The sequence below is a fragment of the Asparagus officinalis genome, chromosome 3 (genome assembly GCF_001876935.1).
Source record: "Asparagus officinalis chromosome 3, Aspof.V1, whole genome shotgun sequence".
Classification (NCBI taxonomy): domain Eukaryota; kingdom Viridiplantae; phylum Streptophyta; class Magnoliopsida; order Asparagales; family Asparagaceae; genus Asparagus; species Asparagus officinalis.
The window spans coordinates 61,728,717-61,729,231 of record NC_033796.1 but is presented as its reverse complement, the minus strand read 5'-3'; the positions used below and the strand labels follow the sequence as shown (position 1 = coordinate 61,729,231).

At 42.9% G+C, this 515-nt stretch overlaps 1 protein-coding gene across 1 annotated transcript in view; it reads right to left on the bottom strand.

Annotated features, from left to right (window-relative positions):
• Positions 1-515, bottom strand: part of LOC109834235 (B3 domain-containing protein Os07g0563300-like) — a 26,915-nt gene that overhangs the window by 18,564 nt on the left and 7,836 nt on the right. The window lies entirely within an intron of this gene.

The following is a 515-nucleotide window of genomic DNA, read 5'->3' as shown; positions in this document are numbered from 1 at the left end:
CCCCCCCCAACAACCCCCCGCCACCCCCCAAAAACACACACACACAAAAGGTCATATTTGCATCTTCATGTCACCACTTCCATCCTTCTGTATAAAATCTTGACAAAATATTCTGAAGAGTGCCTGCATCACATTGTTGCCCTTGCGGAATTTTTTACTTTGTTATATTAATCCTATCAATTGTACCAAGAAAGAGCCAGGGTTTGGAAAAGAGACCATCCGAGAGAGAATCACAGGCGGGGCTCTGAATGAGCAGGAGGAAAGGGACAAAGAACACGAGAAACATAGGATGGAACCAGTGTAATGCTGACACATATCAGACATGATATTTTAGTTTTATGTTCACTTTCCCGCTGCGTGCAGCGTGTCATTGGAGCGTGATAATTCTGTCAGTGTGTCCATGGCACTGCAATATCAGAAAATAAGAATGTAGATGCACTGCAAGTCTGCAACAAGGGATTGTAAAGTGGAAAATAGAGCATGTTACCGAGGATGGAAAGAAACATATGATATCT